General features: G+C 42.0%; 1 protein-coding gene across 2 annotated transcripts in view; it reads right to left on the bottom strand.

Moving 5' to 3' along the window:
• The window catches only part of adar (adenosine deaminase RNA specific), a 112,858-nt gene that overhangs the window by 80,131 nt on the left and 9,593 nt on the right, over positions 1-23,134 (bottom strand). The window contains exon 1 of one of the 2 annotated variants that reach the window (XM_063041865.1): positions 3,945-4,336. The exons of the other annotated variant lie outside the window; for it this stretch is intronic. The gene's annotated coding sequence lies outside the window, so the exon portion shown is untranslated. Of the gene's footprint in view, positions 1-3,944; positions 4,337-23,134 lie in introns of those variants that run through there. 2 annotated transcript variants of the gene reach the window in all.

Here is a 23,134-nt window from a genome sequence, read left to right as displayed (position 1 = left end):
AGAAGCATGCAAATACATAGATTCTGACTCATAAATCTTAGTTTCTATTAAACTATGTTCCCTCTAAGCAGTGTGCGTTTTTCAACCAGCGCACAAAAGGTTAGTTACCCAAAATAATGTAATTAATAATTATACTTACTGAAAATAATCTTTTAGCTAAATGCTTCTGTTAACTAGTTAGTCGGTTTTTCAAATACCACAACGCACGTCAGTAATTTTCGTCACCTCACCTATCCTGTTCCAGTTTGTACTGCTGCATCATGGCAGCAGCCATCTTTGACGGACAGTGTTCATATCGTAAAGTTTACAAAGATCTGTTTCAAATCCTGTAGATAGCTCACAAAGTTTTTAATTGAAAAATTATTGATTCACTATGTCGAATTCAAAAGAAGCGAAGGGCGTGAAGCGCAAAAGAACTGCAAATTTGTTCAAAATTGAATGGCTTAACAAAATTGTAAAAACGGCTACACCGAAAGCTCATGAGGTCATGAACGTTCAGCTACGAAAAATATTTACATATGATCGGAAACTGGAGTTAGCTGTTTGTATTGTCGTGATGCAAAGTTGCTGGAGAATACGCTAGTGGAAAGAAGTGGGATGATATTTGGAAACTTGACTTTTTCAATTGTCATTTGGCAACTAAATTGCATTTGGACGGTGTACTAAAGCTCAAGCAACAGAACCCGTCATTACCCGTTACAGGGTGAGGTACAAGAATGGTCAGCTTTTGATTTCTCTGCAATTGCAGATTGTGACTTCACATTTGGCGATTAACAAGTTAATGCCTTATGTCTAAAATATCATAATTTTCTAGCTGAACATACTGTAATAGTTAGACAGTTTAATGATTTCAAATTTTCCGTGCAAGAAAAAAATTAAGTCCAAACTGATTTCAAACTTTGCTTAAATGGTGGCATTTGTACTTCAAAATGAACAGTTTTGCGACCTTGCGCAGTTGATGCGGACATTGGGAAACCCTTTCTTGCATCTAGTGCGGACTGTGAGCGAATCAACTCAAAAACAAGCTGAGAAACCATTTAGAAACATAGAAAATAGGTGCAGGAGTAGGCCATTCAGCCCTTCGAGCCTGCACCGCCATTTATTATGATCATGGCTGATCATCCAACTCAGAACCCCGCCCCAGCCTTCCCTCCACACCCCCCGACCCCCGTAGCCACAAGGGCCATATCTAACTCCCTCTTAAACATAGCCAATGAACTGGCCTCAACTGTTTCCTGTGGCAGAGAATTCCACAGATTCACCACTCTCTGTGTGAAGAAGTTTTTCCTAATCTCGGTCCTAAAAGGCTTCCCCTCTATCCTCAAACCGTGGCCCCTCGTTCTGGACTTCCCCAACATCGGGAACAATCTTCCTGCATCTAGCCTGTCCAATCCCTTTAGGATCTTATACGTTTCAATTAGATCCCCCCTCAATCTTCTAAATTCCAACGAGTACAAGCCCAGTTCATCCAGTCTTTCTTCATATGAAAGTCCTGCCATCCCAGGAATCAATCTGGTGAACCTTCTTTGTACTCCCTCTAAGGCAAGGATGTCTTTCCTCAGATTAGGGGACCAAAACTGCACACAATACTCCAGGTGTGGTCTCACCAAGGTCTTGTACAACTGCAGTAGTACCTCCCTGCTCCTGTACTCGAATCCTCTCGCTATAAATGCCAGCATACCATTCGCCTTTTTCACCTCCTGCTGTACCTGCATGCCCACTTTCAATGACTGGTGTATAATGACACCCAGGTCTCGTTGCACCTCCCCTTTTCCTAATCGGCCACCATTCAGATAATAATCTGTTTTCCTATTTTTGCCACCAAAGTGGATAACTTCACATTTATCCACATTAAATTGCATCTGCCATGAATTTGCCCACTCACCCAACCTATCCAAGTCACCCTGCATCCTCTTAGCATCCTCCTCACTGCTAACACTGCCACCCAGCTTCGTGTCATCCGCAAACTTGGAGATGCTGCATTTAATTCCCTCATCCAAGTCATTAATATATATTGTAAACAACTGGGGTCCCAGCACTGAGCCTTGCGGTACCCCACTAGTCACCGCCTGCCATTCTGAAAAGGTCCCGTTTATTCCCACTCTTTGCTTCCTGTCTGCTAACCAATTCTCCACCCACACCAATACCTTACCCCCAATACCGTGTGCTTTAAGTTTGCACACTAATCTCCTGTGTGGGACCTTGTCAAAAGCCTTTTGAAAATCCAAATATACCACATCCACTGGTTCTCCCCTATCCACTCTACTAGTTACATCCTCAAAAAATTCTATGAGATTCGTCAGACATGATTTTCCTTTCACAAATCCATGCTGACTTTGTCCGATCATTTCACCGCTTTCCAAATGTGCTGTTATCACATCCTTGATAACTGACTCCAGCAGTTTCCCCACCACCGACGTTAGGCTAACCGGTCTATAATTCCCCGGTTTCTCTCTCCCTCCTTTTTTAAAAAGTGGAGTTACATTAGCCACCCTCCAATCCTCAGGAACTAGTCCAGAATCTAGCGAGTTTTGAAAAATTATCACTAATGCATCCACTATTTCTTGGGCTACTTCCTTAAGCACTCTAGGATGCAGACCATCTGGCCCTGGGGATTTATCTGCCTTCAATCCCTTCAATTTACCTAACACCACTTCCCTACTAACATGTATTTCACTCAGTTTCTCCATCTCACTGGACCCTCTGTCCCCTACTATTTCTGGAAGATTATTTATGTCCTCCTTAGTGAAGACAGAACCAAAGTAATTATTCAATTGGTCTGCCATGTCCTTGCTCCCCATAATCAATTCACCTGTTTCTGTTTGCAGGGGACCTACATTTGTCTTTACCAGTCTTTTCCTTTTTACATATCTATAAAAGCTTTTACAGTCCGTTTTTATGTTCCCTGCCAGTTTTCTCTCATAATCTTTTTTCCCCTTCCTAATTAAGACCTTTGTCCTCCTCTGCTGAACTCTGAATTTCTCCCAGTCCTCAGGTGAGCCACTTTCTCTGGCTAATTTGTATGCTTCTTCTTTGGAATTGAGACTATCCCTAATTTCTCTTGTCAGCCACGGGTGCACTACCTTCCTTGATTTATTCTTTTGCCAAACTGGGATGAACAATTGTTGTAGTTCATCCATGCAACCTTTAAATGCTTGCCATTGCATGTCCACCGTCAATCCTTTAAGTGTCATTTGCCAGTCTATCTTAGCTAATTCACGTCTCATACCTTCAAAGTTACCCCTCTTTAAGTTCAGAACATTCATTTAGGTGTATGTCATTTGGATATGTTAATGAGAATCAAAAGCTATCAATTGGATGGAAGTTCTATTAGTCTAGATAGAGTTTACAAAGAATGGGTAAATGCCAAAGACAGGAGAGAGAAAAAAATAACTGAGTGACTTAAATATGTATCTTATTTTGTTGTTATTCTGTGAAGTTTTATGTCAAACATTTTGTAAACCTCCATAAACTGTGCCATGTGTGCATTCAGTGCGCACATACTTTTGTCACAGGAAAAAAATTTGCACAACATAAAATTTTTGCGCACACTATTAAAAATTAGAGGGAACATTGGTCAGTAACATGTACAGTTGGTGGTGCTGAACAGCCTGTCTCTGTACTGTGAATTCAAAGATTCGTTCATGGATGGCAGACCAAAAAAAAGTTTTTAAAAATCTTCCAGTTCCTGATCCTATTTTTGACTCATTCCTATCAGCACAGAGACTCTGTGCTAGAATCCAAAGAGGCTGATTTGAAAGCAGTTTGTATCAGTATCAACACAGGGCAGCAAAGGGATTTGAATTAGCACATACTTAGCAAAACTAATCTGGGAAAGAAAGCACACTTCAGAAAGTTAGCTGAATTAATTACTAAATTAGACATGGTATTCTAATTCAACCAAATGAACATGCTCTCAGAAATATCTATTATTAAACACCCACCTTAGGAAGGCCAAGCACAATCCCTGTCAAACAGGTATTTCAAAACAAAGGCACCACCTTTAGTCACAGACGAACTGCATGCTTTGAGGAGCAGCACTAACTCTTTCCTTACTGGCAACTCAGAGGGAAGAGTTTCACCACAAAAACCAGGCTTCCTGGTCAGGAAGTTAGCTGAATCTCCACTGATAAACGACTGTATCGGGGCAAGGAAGATTCGCAACGCCTAGGTTTAGCCAAGTAATAATCTCTACAAAATGTACACAGATTATACATCTATTAATGTAATGTTATATGCAAAGTCTAAAATGGAACAATTCTGGCTACAAGAATCTTATCTTAAGCAGAGTTCACTGTGCTTCCTGGGCCCCGATACAGCCTTTAAACGCTCCTTTAGCAAGCTTTAAGTTTCGGTTTTGATTCCCGGCTGAGCTGCCTGACAATTTCCAATCACTAGAGATTTACGGGGGCCCTCTCATACTGAGTGTAAACCACAGTTGCTCCGCCCTCCCTGCTCAGGGCAAAATTTTTCTGTCTGGGGGCCTGAGTTAGTTTCACTTTCAGTTTTTCTGAAAGATTACAAATGATCATCAAGTCATCAAGCTTTGCACTGTTGTTTTTGGGAGTTCATCATCTCCTTGTGGCAATTCCAAAATTGTATATATCCATTTTAAATGAGTCTCTACTTAAACACACAAATGCCCTTTGACCTTCTAAGTCTGGGGTTGTTTATGGAGCGAAATTCTTGTGGTTCTGGTTCTGCTTCTGTCCCCAGCAGAAGAATCAAATGGACTTCATAAAGTTAAAGGCAGTGAAATGGGCTAGCAGAATTTCTGATGCATCATTGCTTGGACATCACAGCATGCAAGGGAAACAGAAAGACTCCTCAACAGAGTCTGCAGATGCTGGAAACCCGGAGAAACACACACAAAAATGCTGAAGGAACTCAGGTCAGGCAGTGTCCATGGAGGTAAATGAATAGTCAACGTTTCGGGTCAAGACCCTTATCCCTCTAGCCCTCCTCAACCTGCCAATCACCTACACCTTCCTCACTCTGGTTCCTCTTTCCCTTTATTCTATGGTCCACTGTCCTCTCCTATCAATATCCCTTCTTCAACCCTTTCCCTCCTTCACCAATCACCTCCCAGCTCCTCGCGATTCGCACTCTTCCCCCCCCCCCGCCACAACCTGGTCTCGCCTTCCAGTTTGTACTCCTCCCACTCCCTACACCTTATTTGGGCTTCTGGCTCCTTTCCAGTCGTGGTAAAGGGCCTCAGATCGAAACATCGATTGTTTATTCCTCTCCATAGATGCCGGCAGACCTGCTGAGTTTCTCCAGCATTTTGTGTGTGTTGACTTGGATCTAAGGGGGACGTGTGTTAACACACGAGGACTGGAAAGGACGACAGCATGTCACCTGCTGGCTTGTGTATACACAGGCTTCTGCCCCCTTTATCTTCGGTCCTGATGCTGTGTGTGTTTCTTTTCACTTAAAACTAAAAACTGGCAACAAAGCTGCAGTACATAAGAGATTCTGCAGATGCTAGAAATCTGGACTAACACAAAATGCCAGAGGAACTCGGGTCAGGCAGCAGCAGCATCCATGGAGGGTAATAAAGAGACGACCTTTTGGGCCAAGGTACTCTTCATCAGGACTGGAAAGCAAGGGGTAAGATGCCACAGGTGCTACCTGAGCTGCTGAGTTACTCCAGTATTTGGTGTTAAAACTACACATCTGGAGTGGCATGACCATGATTCCGCACAAGTTGATATAATTTTCCTGCCATGCAGTTGTCACTCTGGGAAATTGACAAGATTTTTGCTAGCTTGTTAGCTACAGGCAAGGTACCAAAAAGCTGGAGGGTAATAAATATTGTTCCTTTATTTAAGCAGGGTAGCAGACGTGGGCTGGGATTCATGCAATTATTGGAGAAAATCCTAAGGAACTGTATCTATAAACACACACAAAATGCTGGAGGAACATATCAGGTCAGACAACTTTGGAGAGAAATGACCAGTCGAGACTTCGGGCCAGAACCCTTACCCCTCTAACCCTCCCCCACCCACATGACATGCCCATTGTCTACACCTTCCTCCCTCCAGATCCCCATCTCCTTCCATGTCCTCTCCCATTGATTCCTTTTTCTTCAGCCCCTTCTCTCTTCCACCTGTCACCAACCAGCTCCTCCCCCTCCTTTACCTGGATAAACCGATCACCCATCAGCTGATGCTCCTCCCCTCCCCATTTTCTGTCCCCTTCCTTTCCAGTCCTGATGAAGGATCTTGGCCTGAAACGTTGGCTTTTCTCTTCCTTCCATAGGAGCTGCCTGACCTGATTTATTTAAATACAGCAGATTCCGGTTAATTTGACCATCAGGGCAGATGCTTATTTTGGACAACTCTTAAAGAACAAAAACTAATCAAGAAAATAACCATTTTATTTGCTGTTGAATTGGGACGGAAGACTGTTGCCAGTTTCTAACTGGCATCAGTCGTGTACAGTTGTGTGTCCCTTAGACTCTACACTGTGCTTAGAGTAAATAGTTCTTAAAATAATGCCACTTACTTGTGTTCGTGTTCAAAAAAAAAGTGATTTTTTTTTTCCATGTTAGTTGGTAGTAAGCAGCAAGAGAATTCAGAACTGTTTTGCTCCCTGCAGTTAAGGATTCAGGCTTCGAGATGGCAGTAACGACTAGGAGTGAAAATGAAACTACAAAGAATTTAGAGATGATTCATCTTGAATGTTTCAATGAAAATGAAGATTTGTTGGTTGCAACTGTCAAAAGCATTGCATAAAGGCTGTCCATTATCTGCACTAGGTCATTTTGTTCATTTACAGTCAAAAGATCATGGCAAACTGTGTACACTGAATTAATTCCTCCATGGTTAACTACTAAGGACTAATATAGCACTGTAGTAGTAATTGTAGTGCTTAATTTGTTACTCAGTTAAACGGCAGTTTGTACTTTTTATACCTCCCCTCCACCCCCCAGAGTGAGAACTGAAAAGCATTTTTCATTATTTCCATTTTAACTATTTCAGCTAATTGGGGCAGCCGCTTAATTGGGCCAACTGTATTGGTCCCAAGGTGTCCTAATGAACTGGAAACCAATATATATATATAAAGCAGAAAATGTACCCAGTTCCTGGTGTGGTGTGCTTAAGGCTCAGCACAAGTTTTTTTTTAATAATTTCCCTGCTTTACATTTCTCACTCTGGAGAGATTTTTCCTAGTTTGTAGGCCAGAAGGCCGGAGGATAAGAAATACTGTTCCTTTAAGCGGGGCCACAAGTATGAGCTAGAAAACTACACACTGGTATTAGTGATAGTGAAATTATTAGAGAAAATTGTAAGAAGCAGGATCTACAGACATAAAAACAGGCAATTCTACAGATGCTGGAAATCCAGAGTAACACACACAAAAAGCTGGAGGAACTCAACAGGTCTGGCACCATCTACCGGGATGCTGATGACGGTGTCGGCACAAAACACTGTTTATTCTTCTCCATAGATGCTGCCTGACCTGAGTTCCTCCAGCATTATGTGTGTGTTTTTCTGGATTTACATACACTTGGGCAAGTGTGAACTGATTAGGATAATCAGCATGGCTTTGTGCAGGGAAATTTTAGTGTCGTGAATATGACTTTTTTTGTGAAGTAATAGACAACATCTACCATTTTGTTATATGAACCATTGTAGAGCATTTTGATAAGGTGGTTGTCTAAAATCCAAAGTGAGCTGGCTAATTGGATCCAAAACTGCCTTGTTAATAGGAGGTCAGAGGTGGAAGTAAACTTTTGTGACTGGAGTACCACAGAGATCGTTGCTAGTGGTGATCAACCTATATACTGGGATGTGAATGTAAGAGCCATGTTAGTAAGTTTGTGGTTGACACAGAAACCGCTAGTGTTGTGGATAGCGAGAAGAGGATACAGATCAGATGGAAAGAGCATTGCCTGTTGGAATTCTATTCTAACAAGTGGTGAAGTTTGGGAAGTCAAATAGGGAAAGGACATATACATTTAAGTAGTCAAGTGCTAAGGAATGGTGCTAGGGGAGTGCAAATCATAGTTCCTTGAAAGTGATGAGGTCAACAGGGGCTCATAGCCCAAGGTATAGCATACAACAGTTAAGACATAATGTTGTAACTTTACAAAACAGTGGTTTGGCTGCACGAGATAACGCAGAGAAGATTCACCAGGAAGGACATTGCGTAGATTGAAGGAGAGAAGTTATGGGGAGAGATTGGACAGGTTGGGCTTATTTGTCAGAACCAGGTTTAAGATCAATGGCACATGTGAAATTTGTTAACTTTGTGGCAGCATTACAATGTAATATAGAATAATAGAGGGAAAAAACTAAATTACAGTATGAATATATATATTAAATAGTTAAATAAGTAGCGTAAAAAAAAGATAAGAAAGTAGTGAGGTAGTGTTCAATGTCCATTCAGAAATCAGACGGCAGAGGGGAAGAAGCTGTTCCTGAATCATTGAGTGTGTGCCTTCAGGCTTCTGTACCTCCTTCCTGATGGTAGCAGTCAGAAGGGGGCATGTCCTGGGTTATTTTTCTTGAAAAAGGCTAACCTGACAAGAAGTACAAGATGATGAGAAATATAGAGAGCCAAAATTTCTTTCCCTCATGGAAGGGGTAACAAAATCAAGAGGTGCTCTTGTGTCTTACAGCCTGAATGCAGGCAAGTGGGATTAATAGAGATGGCCAAAAAGATGGTAATTAATGTGATAGGCCAAAGGGCCTATTTCTGTGCTTTCCCATTCTATAAAGCAGACTTTATGTACAGGATGAACAGGAGATTGCCCGTGCTTGTTAGCTCCACCCCAGAACCAATCTCAGTGTTTAGAAGTATTATGGACTACTTCACTGAAGTGATGAGCTTCACACTGAACCTCTGGAAAGCAAAAGGTCCTATGCCAAACTGTTCCCACATCAATTAAGAATCTTAATAAGATCTTGATCACTTGCCATATGGAGAGTGCACTGACTGGCTGCATTACAGCCTGGTATGAAAAGACCAATGCTCTTGAACAGAAAATCCTACAAAAGGTACTGGATTTGGCCCAGTACATCACAGGTAAAGCCCTCCCATCCATTGAGCACATCTACACGAAATGTTGTCGTAGGAAAGCAGCAACTATCATCGGAGATCCTCACCACCCAGATCATACTCTTTTCTTACTGCTGCCATCAGGTAGAAGGTACAAGAGCCTCAGGACTCACATCATCAGGTTCAAGAACCACTACTACCCCTCAACCATCATGCTCTTGAACAAAAGGGGATAAACTACACTCACTTGCCCATCCATTGAGATGTTCCCACAACCAATAATTTCACTTTAAGGACTCTTTACCTTGTTATTTCATATTCTCATTATTTATTGCTATTTTTATAGATATTTTTATTGGAAAAAAATCATATTTTATAAACAGATACACATAAGAAAGAAAGAAAACAAACAAAAAACAGACAAAATACTCCCTCCCACCGCCCCCCCCCACCCACCCACAACCCTGGTATGGTAAAAATTTCTTCTTCGTTCACAATTGAAAAATAGCAAAAATAAAATTTGATCAAGTAAGGTATGAGGTCCTAATGTGTATTAATGAAGTATATATTACTAGACTACGCAGATAGTAGAAGCACGCGAAGATGGGTATCCATACTAATTCAGTAACCGAGGAGGTGTAATGATGGTAATAAGGCCAAAAAGGAGCCCCATATTTTTTCATATGTTGCTGGTTTCCTCCTCACAATATACAAGATCTTTTCAGGTTTACTACAGGATGTTAACTCATTTAACCACTGCCTGAGTGAGGAAGGAAATTCTGATTTACAGTTTTGTAGGATACACTTTTTCCCGGCTGTAGCCACGAGCAATATTAAGTACTTTTTTTTATTGTAGTTCACATTAAGACCTTGTAGGTCTCCAAAATCCAGACCCCAGGATCAAATGAAATTTTGGTTTTTATAATATCTGAGGTTATTCTAACAATGTATTTCCAAAAGTCTTCCAGATAAGAGCAATTCCAAAGCATATGAAGTAAGCCTCCGTCACAAGATTTACATCTCTGACAATTAGGAGAGGTGTTATGGTACTCATTATATATTGCTATTTATTTATCTGTTGTCTTCTGCACTCTCAATTTTCATTGATTCTGTTATAGTTACTGTTCTATAGATTTGCTGAGTATGTTTGCATGAAAATGAATCTCAGGGTTGTATATGGTGACATATATCTCATATCGTGACTTATAAGAGGCTTAAAGAAAATATACCCTTCTCTCCATCTTAATAGCCAATTTTTTTTTTGACATTACACTCCCGAGTTCAAGATTTTGCCTCAAAGGGAAAACCACAACACCTACATTGTCATACCGCTCCTCAAACTCTTCTATCATATTTGCCTCCTCTACCACCACTGGCAGAACAACCCAGGCACTCACAAACTATGTACACTCTATCTACGGTATACTCTTATGAACTTCTATCAGTTCTCTACTCAGCTCCTGCCACTCCAGAGAAAACAACCCAAGTTAAAAGATGAACTCTGCTGTTACAGCAAATTCTTTAGTGTGTGCTCAAACTCTATTTCTAAAGCAGAATAAGCAGCTGGAAGAATGTTGCATTTTATAACAGGGCAATAACAAGCCTGTCACTGGTAGCAGAAAGAGGAATTGACAGGATGAATTAGGATTGAATTCTGCTCTGCAGGGAAGCCTTCTGTACTTTCCCAGTCAACTAATTAAGAGGATTTTCTTTTTGCTAATTGTCGGGAGCCTGATGCGTACTGGTTGCCGAGGCTCTCCGTTATGAGGGTCACGATTGTTGCATCCCAGCTGCCTACATGATATGCAAGCCAGGGGAGTACAATATGGAGCGCAAACTGTTGCCCATGTAGTAGGATCCCACTCTCCAGGTAGCTGATGAATCTAAAGGAATGGCAGAGATTGATATAGTTTGGGACCAGCGGCACCACAGGAGCTGCCAGTGTTGAACTCAACGTAGGACTGCCTTAGGGACTCCAGTTAGGGATTTTTCCCATGGGGTTTACTCGAAGCCTTCCCCTAGGTATAACTGCAAGGTAGCGGAGGCTGGAGATAAGTGTGTTCCTTCTCCTAGACAAGCTGCCAACCACAGCCGATAAGCCCCATCTGCCTGAATGGTTGTAACATTTCCACCAACAAAAGTTATTAAGGACCCCCATCACCCGGACATGTCCTCTTCATTGCTATCATCAATAAAGTGGACAATGAACCCATGAACACTACCTCACTATTTGCCCTCCTCTTTTTGCACTAGTTATTTAATATGTATATTTCTTGTTGTAATTTATAGTTTTTAATTACTATGTATTGCAATGTACTACTGCTGCTGCAAAACAACAAATTTCACAACACGTTATTGAGTCACAGAGCGCGATACAATACAGAAACAGACCCTTCACTCCGCTCTATTTGTGCTGACCATCAAGCTTGCGTTGCTGACATAAAATACTCCGAGGCATCCCAAAACAAAGAGAATCACTTCAGAAATGGAAGTCTTTTTTTCCCTCCCATGTGCTGCTGAAGAAACCCTAGTTTCAAGATTCAAGATTACTAATGTCACTTCTAGTACACAAGTGTAAAGGGGAAAGAAATAATTGTTACGCTGGAGTTGATGCAACACAAAAACCACAATAAGATAAAGAACGCAATATCAATTAAAAAGAAAATCACGATAAATATACGCAGAAATCTTAGGCATGTATACAGTGTCTTTAACCCCCCCAACCCCAGAAATTTACATGTTTTACAACATTGAATCACAGTGAATTTAATTTGGCTTTTATATTTGTAATTAATTTAGATGGCTTCGTAAAGATCTGTTTTCCATTTGACACAAAAGAGTATTTTTCTGTTCATCAGTGTCCAAAAAAAGCCAAATCCACTGTGTAAAACAATAAAACATGAAAACTTCCAAAGGGTTGAATACTTTTTCATGGCATTGTATATAGCTAGGGTATCTTAAGACTTTTGCACAGTCGTATAATTGTCAACATGGAGCAGAGAACAGGTTCATAAATCTGGCAGGAGCAAAGGATGTTGGGAATGCCAAGGGTGGCGTGCCAATCGAGGGCCGTGGGGCAGGTGGCAGAGAAGTGCCAGGGGCAGGGGGTGGCACAGGTGCAGACACACCCAGCCCACAGACGCCAGACAAGGTCATTTGATTCCAAACAACTGCTTTATTGAACATTAGACAAACAGTCCATGAGCAGGGTGGGTGGGATCCTTCATGATAGCATAGGAGAAACATAGGTTCACGTCGACAGATCAGCACACCATTGAAAAAAAACCCATGTGTTGCTTGGAAGGAATTGCAAAATGATATTGTTCTATCATTCACAGGGAGACCTCAGTTTTATTATAAGCATTGGCAAAAATCCTACTGAACATCTGGTGTGTCGGAAGCCTGATATAAGTTTATATAAATATGAGGGGCATAGCCAAGGTAGGCAGTCAGATATTTTTCCCGGCACAGATACGTCAAAATCTAAAGGGCATAGCTTTGAGGTTCCTTCCTAGCATGTCGCACCAGACATTCAGCCATTCTTGTCTGGCATGTGGTGTCAGGATTGGTCTCCTTTCAGATCAACCGGGTCATGATATGAACGTTCCTGACTCGACCCTTTTTTTTTTACGAGGCCGAGTGGCTAGCTCAACGCTCCACCTGGCACGGATGGAAAGCGTGCCACGGGGGGGGGGGGGGGCGGGGGTGGCCCGACTTGGATTCGAACTTGGGAGCCTTTGCTCCGAAGTCCGGCGCTGATTCCACTGCGTCACCAGCTGAGAGGGAGAATGTCTAAAGGAGGTGTGTGGACACCCTTTATTTTACACAGAGAGTGGTGGGTGCCAGGTGTGGTGATGGAAGAACATACGATAGTGGTGTTTAAGGAACTTTTAGATAGGTACATGACCAAGCTGGGAGTATGGTTTAATTTGGCATCAAGTTTGGCGCAGACATTGTGGGCTGAACCAGAGATAGTGGAATCAGCACCACAAAGCTCACTTGATAGAAAGGGATGATAGGAGAAGGGACAGTTCAAGGTCAACTTTGTCATCTGACTGTACGTGTATACAATCAAAAGAAACAACATTCCTCCAGATCATGGTGCACCCACAATACACACGGCACATAAAGCTAAACATTACCACAAATAAGTTAATATCGTTCAAAATGGTTTAATTCAACGTGGTGGCAGTGTATTCATTCGTCCCACAGCCTGAGGGAAGAAGCTGTTACCTAGTCTGGCAGTCCTAGTCCGGATGCTCCTGTACCACCTTCCTAACAGTAGTGGGTCAGAGAGATTGTGGGATGGGTGGTAGGGATTCTCAACAATGCTTCGGGCATTGCTGAAGATGAAACAAGTCCTTCAGCCAAAGTACGAGCAATTCAGAAAGCACACAGTTGGCCTTCATACATGAGGAACTCTGTACAAGAGGAAGGGTGTCTAGCTGCAGCTGCAGCTGCACCAGGCCTTGGTGAAACCCCAACAAACTCCTATTACACTGATACCTTGGATGGAAGGACTGATGCTTGAGAGATCAGATCAGTTAGTCCTGGAGTAAGAGAAGACGACAGAAACCTATTCAAAATTTGAACACTACTGGACAGGTATGACACAGGAAGGAAACTTCCTGTGGCAGGAGAGTCCAGGATCGCATGTCATAGCCTCAGGATTTTTATTTGTTTTTATTCAGAGTTACAGCACGGTTACAGGACCTTCCATACCAATGAGGCCGTGCCGCCCAATTATACCCACGTGACCAATTAACCTTCCATCTGGTAGGTCTTTGGAACGTGGAAGGAAACTACAGCACTCAGAGAAAGCCCATGCAGTCACAGATAGAATACACAAACTCCTTACAGACAGCAGCAGAATTGAACCCAGGTCACTTAATAGTGTTATGCTACTGCTATGTTACCACATCATCCCTGCGCTACCGTAATGACCCATATGGAGTGTGCCATTTAGGGCAGGAATAAGACATTTCTTCATGCACGGGATGATTAACCAGTGAATTCTCTAGTACAGAGAACAGTTGAGGTCAAGTCATTAATTGTATTCCAGAAGCATGGTGACATACACTCCGTGGCCATTTTATTAGGTACACCTGTGCGTCTGCTCACTAATGCAAATATCTGATCAGCCAATCACTCGGCAGCAACTCAATTCATCATAACATGCAGACATAGTCAAGGGGCTCAGTTGTTCAGACCAAACATCAGAATGGTGAAGAAATGTGATCTAAGTGACTCTGACTGTGGAATGATTGCTGGTGTCAGAGGGGATGGTTTGAGTATCTCAGAAACTGCTAAACTGCTGGGACTTTTATGTACAACAGTCTCTTGACAACACCTTGACTGCACACAAGTGATTTAACTAATTATGTGACTTCTAAAACCAACTGGCTGCACCAGCGATGATTTGGTGTCATATTAAAGGGGGTGAATACTTATGCAATCAATTATTTTGTGATTTACATTTGTAATTAATATAGATCACTTTGCAGAAATCTGTTTTCACTTTGACATGAAAGAGTCTTTTTCTGTTGATCAGTGTCAAAAAAGCCAAATCAAATCCACTATGATTCAATGTTGTAAAACAATAAAACATGAAAACTTCTAGGGGGTACTTTTACAGGCACTATGTGAATAAGTAGTGCAAAAATAGGAACCAAAAAAGTAGTGTTCATGGGTTCAATATCCATTCAGAAATCTGATGGCAGAGAGACAGAAGCTGTTCCTAAATTGTTGAGTGTCTCTCCTCAGGCTTCTGTACCTCCTTCCTGATGGTAGCAATAAGAGGGCATGTCCTAGGTAATGGAGGTCTTTAATGATGGACAGCATCTTTCTGAGGCATCGCTCACTGAAGATGTCCTGGATACTATGGAGGCTAGTGCTCATGATGGAACTGACTAATTTTACAACTCCCTGCAGTTTATTTCAATCCTGTGATGTAGCCACCACACCAATGGTACAGCCAGTTAAGATGTCCTCCACTGTTACCTTGCTGCATCTATCCCACCATCATCAGACTCATGAATGGCTCCCCAGTACAGTAAGACCTCAATCTTCCTGGTCATGGTCTTCACCTTATTGTCTGCCTGGACTGTACTTTCTCTGTAAAAGTAATGCTTTATTCTATATTCTGTTAGTGCTTTTCCCTTTTAATACACTGTGTAATGTAGTGATCTGTATGATGGCATGCAAAACAATGTTCTTCCCTGTACCTCAGTACATGTTACAGTAATAAACCAATTTACCAATTCAATAGGAATTAATCAGTGATCTTGATTTGAATTCTACATTTCAACTGCACTACCACAATTAAAGCACATGGCTCAAATTTGTAGGAAAAAAATCTCATTAATCATCCTTTATTTAACATCGTCGACAGTCACTTTGAATCCCAATTTAGAAGACTACAAAGCAAGTCCCCAGTGCATTTCGGTTTTCTCAGTTCAGCACTTCTGTATTTTTGCTTCCTTGCAGCTAGTGTCAGATTCAGATTCTGAGCTTTCCCCATAGACCCCCTGGCTGATAAACAGACAGAACAAAAAAAGCGACCCAGCACCTTGTGTGGATATGCATGTCACACTAGGCGTTCAGCCCACTCAACTGGTTGTCTTTATACTGAAGAAAATGGAATTAATAAAATCCCTGTTGCATACGAACACTTCCCTTTCTAATGAATTGAAAGATAATTGAGATGTCCTTTAATGACAGGCAGCACAATGTTGAATACACGCTACAGGCCATTTCATGTTTGGCTGAGGAAGGTACTTTAAGTATTCCAGATTCTCAAATCAAAGCTTGGAATATTTTCGCAAACAATACAGTTTATTTGTGCAAAACAGATGGCTGTTTATTTCAGAACCTGACCAACTGCTCTACAATTCATTTTCACTCCATACCAGACCTCACATGATCAACGTGCCACACCAAAAAGCAAGACTGAAAGATTAGCATCCGATAAGATTGAGAGTATTCATTCCTGATGCCCTATGACTCAGTAATGCCCCGACTCGTGAATCATGAATCCATGAGCTACGAATCTCATAAACAAATGAAACACCCTACTCTAGTCTATTTATTTACAGATACAGGACCAGCTCAACGAACCCACGCCATGCAATTACACACGTCACCAATTAACCTACTAACCCATGTGTTTTGGAATGTGGGAGTAAACCGGAGCTCCTGGAGGAAACCCAAGCGGTCATGGGAAGAACGTACAAATTCCTTACAGACAGAATTGAACCCCATTCGTTGGTGCTGTTACGAGTTACGCTAACCGGCATGCTACCGTGCTGAATGATGCTACCTCCACAAATCAGAGGTTCTCAGCATGCCACCCTCAACAAATCCAACCCAACATGACACCCTTGCCAACTCTGTCCCTCCCCCACCGAAAAAAAATTCTTGCCCAAACCTCAAATCTAAGTTCCTCAAACTCTACAATGTTCTCTTGTCACATAGGTGAGCATATATGTTCACGTACAACCTCAGTAGAAAGAAGTCATTTGAGAACAAATGGCTTACAAGCCGAGGAATATGGGCTTGTCTCATGCACGACTGTGAAGCACATACACAGCCAAGCAGCAGGCTCAAAGGGTTCTGTCAGTCAAAAAGCACTGTGAGTTCCTGTACCAGATGGAATGCAGCTTTCAAGAAAATTGTCACCTTTAAGAGCAACTGGGAAGTAGGCAGAGAATACTGATCTTGTCGGAAACGCCCACATAATTGAGATAATCTACCCAATACTGAACAAAGAGTGAGTCAAACAGAGGGAGGTGCCAGATATCACTCAGATCACCTCCTCTGTTCAAGACTTATACCAGCCCTTTACTTCTGTTTCATAGTATCACCTTAAATAATTTTTTTGTCATGAGCACTGCTTGCTTTTGGCTAACTTAATAATGACTTTTTGATGCAGAATACATATGAATTAAAGTTAAATTCTTGCATCGTGTTCAGAAAATTACGATGGAAGCCTATTAATATTCGCAAGGCCCCCCTCATGGAAACCTAAGGGTCTGAAGGGCCTGGATACAGTGAATGTGGAGATGTTTCCAATGGTGAGGTAGACCAGGACCAGAGGGCATTACCTCAAAACAGAGGGACATGCCTTTAGAAGAGAAATGAGGAAGAATTTATTTAGTCAAGAGATGGTAAATTTGTGAAATTCAGTGCACAGATGGTTGACAAGGCCAAGTCATTGGGTATATTTAAAGTTCAGGCTGATTAGTCAGGATGTCAAAGGTAATGGCGAGAAGACCGAAGAATGGCAATGAGAGGGGTAATAAATTAACCATGATGGACTGGTAGAGGAGATTCAATGGGCCAAATGGTCCAATTCTGCTCCTATGTCTTATGTTGACAGACATTAAAAATATCACAACCAGAAGAAAGGAACAAATAGCTCTTTACATTGAACTAACTTCCTATATTGTCTCCAGCATTAACTCCCAGCTGGCTGTACAACTGGACTCCAGAGAAATGAGCACATCAGTACATTAATGTTCATTTATCACTTGCCCACTGCTACAAGGTCAGAAATTCAATCAGCTTCACTTACCAAGGAACAACAATGCTGCAATACAAGCGTGGATTACGAAAGCGACTGGAGTCAACAATGTCAGCAGCAATTTAGCAGACCAATCTCTGCTTTAATACAGCCATTAAAGATCGTAACATGCAAAATGGGGTCAGTTGCACATTAGCCCCACTCCACCAAAGCCAAGTATAGACAACTTTTCAACTGTGGGCAGGAGGAATAGTTAGCTACAAATTCAGTTGAATGATAACTTTGCATCCTTACTCTATCCAATGCAGTGTGTCAAGTTTCAAAATAGACATTAAAAAAAACAGCTTTTCCACAGCATTGTGAATGGTTTTCTCTCTCGAGGACATCTTCAAGGCGGCAGCATCATCATGCAGAACCCTCAAGATAACTTTTAAGGTGTTTGTTAGGAAGTATAGGGGGAATGTCAGAGGTAATTTTTTTTATATACTGAGAGTGGTGGGTGCTTGGAATCTGCTGCCAGGAGTGGTGGCAGACATTTAAGAGACTATTAGATAGGCACATGAATGATAGAAAAATGGAAGGCTACGTGAGAGAGAAGGGTCAGATTATCCTGGAGTATGTTTAAAAGTAGTACAACAGCATGAGCTGAAGGACTTGTACTATGCCATACTGATCTATATTCCAAAACTTTTTAAAATAAAATAAAATTCTTTGAGAATACTTTGTAAATTTGGTCACCAGGAGGCCCTGTGAAATGGACCAGGAAGAGTAACACTCAATACAGAATCTGAAATACACTAGTGAATTTGGCTAATTAACTAATGAAAGTCAAGGCAATCAACACTGCTGCACAAGGATGTGTGCTTAGCCCACTGCCCTACTGTCTACACCCACGATTTTGTGGCTAGGCACAGCTCAAATGCCATCTATAAATTTACTGACGACACAACCAGGGTTAGCAAAATTTCAGATGGTGATGACGAAGTGTACAGGAGTGAGAGAGATCAGCTGGTTGAGTGGTGTCACAGCAACAACCTTGTACTCATGTCAGCAAGACCAAGGAATTGATTGTGGACTTCAGAAAGGGGAATTGAAGAGAAAACCCACCAGTCCTCATCAAGAGATGAAAAGGATGAGCAGTTTCAAGTTCCCAGGTCTCAATACTGCTAAGGATCTATCCTGGGCTCAACATATTGATGCAATTACAAAGAAAGCATAACAGCGGCTATATTTCATCAGGATTTTGAGAATAATTGGTATGCCACCAAAGGCAATCACATTTCTACAGGTATAGCATGGAGAGCTTCTAACTGGTTGCAACACTGTCTGGTATGGAAGGGCCGCTGCACAGGATCGGAAAAAGCTGCAGAAAGTTGTGAACTCTGCCAGCTCCATTATGAGCACTAGCATACCTTCAAAAAGTGATACCCCAAAAAGGCAGCATCCATCCTTAAGGGCCCCCATCATCCAGGACATGCCCTCTTCTCATTGCCACTGTAGGGTAATGTAATTGGTGGAAATGTACATAATTCACTACCACTAACATTGAGCTGAGGTTTCACTTTGAGAGGTCAGTCTGCCATGATGACTGAATTACATGAAGGGAATTTTTTCAGTACGCTTTGTGTTAAATCTTTTGTTACTCGATAAATAGGCTGCTACGGCTTTTCTGAAACATAAGATGCCACTGTCGTTTTACAAACCCCATTTCCAAAAAAGTTGGGATATTTTCCAAAATGCAATAAAAACAAAAATCTGTGATATGTTAATTCACGTGAGCCTTTATTTAACTGACAAAAATACAAAGAAAAAGATTTTCAATAGTTTTACTGACCAACTTAATTGTGTTTTGTAAACATACACAAATTTAGAATTTGATGGCTGCAACACACTCAACAAAAGTTGGGACAGAGGCATGTTTACCATTGTGTTACATCACCTTTCCTTTTAATAACAGTTTTTAATCATTTTGGAACTGAGGATACTAATTATAGTAGATTTGCAATTGGAAATTTTTTCCATTCTTGCTTGATATAAGACTTCAGCTGCTCAACAGTCCGTGGTCCCTGTTGTCTGATTCTCCTCTTCATGATGCGCCATACATTTTCAATAGGAGATAGATCTGGACTGGCAGCAGCCCAGTCAAGCACACGCACTCTGTATCTACAAAGCCACGCTGTTGTAGCCCGTGCAGAATGTGGTCTGGCATTGTCCTGCTGAAATAAGCATGGACGTCCCGGGAAGAGATGTCGCCTTAATGGCAACATATGTCTCTCTAAAATCCTAATATACGCCTCAGAATCAATGGTACCTTCACATACATGCAACCCACCCATGCCGTGGGCACTGATGCACCCCCATACCATCACAGATGCTGGCTTTTGCACCTTTCGCTGATAACAATCTGGATGGTCGTTTTCATCTTTGGCACAGAGAACTCGATGCCCGTTTTTTCCGAAAACTAGCTGAAATGTGGACTCATCTGACCACAGCACACAGTTCCACAGTCTTTCGGTCCATCTGAGATGAGCTCGGGCCCATAGAATTCGCCAGAGTTTCTACATAGAGTTGATGTATGGCTTCCTCCTTGCGTAATACAGTTTCAAGTTGTATTTCTGGATGCAGCGACGGACTGCGTTGAGTGACAATGGTTTTCCGAAGTACTCCCGAGCCCAGGTGGCTATAATTGTCACAGTAGCGACAGTAGTGACTTTTCTGTGCACTTTTCAATCTTATTTTAACTCTGTCCCAACTTTTGTTGAGTGTGTTGCAGCCATCAAATTCTAAATTTGTGTATATTTACAAAATACAATTAAGTTGGTCAGTAAAACTATTGAAAATCTTTTCTTTGTACTTTTGTCAGTTAAATAAAGGTTCACGTGAATTAACATATCACAGATTTTTGTTTTTATTGCATTTTGGAAAATATCTCAACTTTTCTGGAAATGGGATTTGTATTTGCAAAAACCTACATTGGTGACCCTGATGCACTAGGATGATTCCAAGGTTATCGAATATGTCAGCCAACGCAGTTGCTTTGAAGCTGACAGAGTTTTGAGAGCAAAGTCTCTTCACTTGGTTCAAAATCTCTTCACTTGGTTTCTACGAGCTGAAGTTCAATTCATGCTTCAAGAAATCTCAGCAGACACCACCAAATATTTCCATGTAGTAACATCGCTCAACAACTCCACAGCTGCAAGGGTGGCGAGTCTGCTCCAAACCCAACCAAACATGATAAATATTGATTGCTAAAAACTCACCTTTTCCAGACTTTTGGACTATCAGAGTCTGAGCATGCCAAACAGTTGCTCTCCTCGCCCGGCCTCGGAAATGCTAAGTTATCGTAACTGATGGACCACATGCTGTCTCTCTTGGCAAATCACCATCCTTATTTTATTTTTTAAATAAGTCTTCATGCAGCAAGTGCCTGATCAAGTTCACATAGCCCCCGTTAACGCACCCATTATGGACTATAGGGAGCTTGCTAAAATGGCTGAAAGTCTACACTCAGTCGGGCAGCATTGCATCATTCCTCCTCCTTTCTCTACTTCAATAAGCCTGGTCAGCAAGACCCACGACATAAGGAAGCCCACAGCTGCGAAACAGACTATGCCGGGTATGTGTTTTTACCATGCTCACTCTGCAGGAACACTAGGAAGTGCCGACCGCTTTGCGGCTTCAACGGTGCCAGCGCATCGGGACAACAGAGGTGGGTGAACACCGTGGGTTCCAGCTGCCAGGGCCATCTACTGTTCATTATGGAACTGCTTCAAGATGACACGGTTACTCAAGTGAGTGTGCTGCCTTCAACGCCAGCTCTTTCCCAGAAGGCAAAGCGCCATGAAACCTTGCTGGAGTCCACCAATGGCAGCAAAATCCAGACTTATGGGACACAACGGGTGATATTCTGGGACCTTGTCCTGGTTGAAGTGGCTAAACCTCTGCTTGGCGTAAATTTCCTGTGTGCCCAAGGACTGCTGGTTGACCTTTAGAACTGCCGGCTTGTGGATATCCAAGGATTTTGGGTCATTACCCTTCTCCCCCAGTAAGTTCCCCACAACAATTATCAAGCGTATGTACCACCGCATGTGAGCTTACTCAACCGCTGGATGAATTCACAAATCTCACCAAGCCCACGTTCTCCGCGACAGTCACAAAACATGGGGTGAAGCACCATATTTTCACAACTGGTCTGCCAGTTCATGCCACCGCACGTAGACTGGACCCAGAAAAGCTGGCAACCCCAAAGGGCGAGTTTGCCAACATGGAATGATGCAGCAATGTACAGAAATCGAATGGCCCCTGGGTTTCACCCCTCCATATGGTTCCCAAGTCAGTTGGTGGTTGCCACCCATGTGGCGATTACTGACGCCTGAATTAGTTCACCAATCCCAAATGTTACCCGGTCACCCACTTCCAAGACTTTCCAGCACATTTAGCTGGAAAGTCAAAGTCAATTTAGTTAGGGGCTACCATTAGGTGCCTGTGTGCTTGGACGACATCCCCAAACCAGCTGTGATAACCCCAAATCGCCTCGAGTTTACATGCATGCCATTTGGGCTGAAAAATGTAGCACAGACTTTCCAATGGCTGATGAACTGTGTATTAAAAGACTTAGATTCTCTTTTTGTTTATCTGGATGACTAACTTGTCGCCAGTGCATCCAAATCCGAGCATCTACATTATCTCCGCACACCTTTTGAGCACTTAAGCCAAAACGGGTTGATTATTAATGCTGTTAAATGCCAGTTTGGGTTATCAACTATTGACTTTCTCCACCATCACATCTCCACAGAGGGTGCAAAATCCTTCCCATCAAAAGTAGCCACTATTATGGATTTCCCACTGCCCCACACTACTAAAAACTACTAGAATTTTTAGGCATGGTGAATTTCTATCACTGTTTCATTCCACAAGCAGCTCAACTTGTGCTTCCCCTGTACAGTGAGATTTAAGGTATATTTGGAATTCTCTTCCTTCAAGGGCTGTGGGTGTTTAATCTATGAGCATATTCAAGTGTGATGAAAACAGATTTTTAGATCTCTTTCCTGAAGGTTTAAGGGGATCCAGCAGGAAGTAGAACAGTGGGATTGAGTGGCCTCCTCCTGCTTATGTCCTTATGTACAAATGCACTGAGAAACCAGAGGCTTGCTAAGTTCATCAATACTGTGGTCACTGTAGCTGCAAGAGATGGTCAGAGACTGAGTGTGGATTATACTGGCTCCTGGCTCCCCAAAACCTTTTCAATAAAGGGCCCAAAACTGAACCTTGGCTATATGGGATAAGGTACAGAGAATACAGAGGTGGCATCTTCTATAATGTAACACATTGACTGGGAAGGACCTGCATTGTCACTGGGACAAATTCAGTCATAGAACACTACATCACAGGAAGAGGCCATTTAGCCCATTTAGTCTATAACAAGCTATTATTTTGCATAATCCTATCGACCCAAAATTTCCAATATAACAGCACTAAGAATATTTTCAACTCGCACAGCTCCCCACCATCTACACAAAGACAGCCAAGGATGAGTAACAGATACTGGGCTTGTCAGCAAACACCCACATAGGATGAATAAAAAACTATTTTCAAGTGAAAACAAGT

The sequence above is a fragment of the Mobula hypostoma genome, chromosome 2 (assembly GCF_963921235.1).
Source record: "Mobula hypostoma chromosome 2, sMobHyp1.1, whole genome shotgun sequence".
NCBI classification, from domain to species: domain Eukaryota; kingdom Metazoa; phylum Chordata; class Chondrichthyes; order Myliobatiformes; family Myliobatidae; genus Mobula; species Mobula hypostoma.
This window is presented reverse-complemented; position numbering and strand designations above follow the sequence as displayed.